Here is an 839-nt window from a genome sequence, read left to right as displayed (position 1 = left end):
CCACCAAATTACCCCCCCCTCCACTACATTCCTCACACTCTACCCAAACCTACTCTTCTCCCTGTAGTCCCCTTTCTATCCCTTGCTAACCCCTAACACACACTCACACACACACGCACACACACACGCACACCGAAATCAAAAAAAGAACCAAAGTTTATTACAATCGTCCTGTGAATATTGAGGAAATAAAAATGAAAAGTGTTGTGGGGCCGATGGGAGGGAGTGGGGCACGAACCCAGCGTGTGTGTTTCTCCGTTCGCGGCGTGAATGTCTTTAAAAATATATAATAATGACTCCAGAAGTGAGTCAAGTGTTACAAGAAGGTTCTCCAATAGCGTCTTTACTACTCTTTACTACCGTATTAATATTATTGTTGTTGATGTTGTTGTTGTCGTCGTTATTGTTGCTGATGATGATGATGATGATGATATCGTTGTTATTATTATTATTATTACTATTATTTTCATTATTGTTGTTGTTGTTGTTGTTGTTGTTGTTGTTGAGGTGGTGGTGTTGGTGGCGGTTGCCGTTGTTACTCTTCATGCTACTATTAGCGTTCTCCATATTATTATTATTATTATTATCATTATTATTATTATTATTATCATCATCATCATCATCATCATCATCATTATTTTAATTATTATTATTATTATTATTATTCAAATTCCGTCGAGGTCGACTTTGCCTTCCATCCTTTTAAGGGGGTCGATAAATTAAGTACCAGTCAAGTACTGAGGTCGATCTAATCGACTGCCCCCCTCCCTCAAACTTTTGGGCCTTGTGCCTTGAGTAGAAAAGAAGAAGAAGAAGAAGAAGAAGAAGAAGAAGAAGAA

The sequence above is a fragment of the Octopus bimaculoides genome, chromosome 21 (assembly GCF_001194135.2).
Source record: "Octopus bimaculoides isolate UCB-OBI-ISO-001 chromosome 21, ASM119413v2, whole genome shotgun sequence".
In the NCBI taxonomy this organism is placed as follows: Eukaryota; Metazoa; Mollusca; class Cephalopoda; order Octopoda; family Octopodidae; genus Octopus; species Octopus bimaculoides.
Note: the sequence above shows the minus strand (reverse complement) of the source record.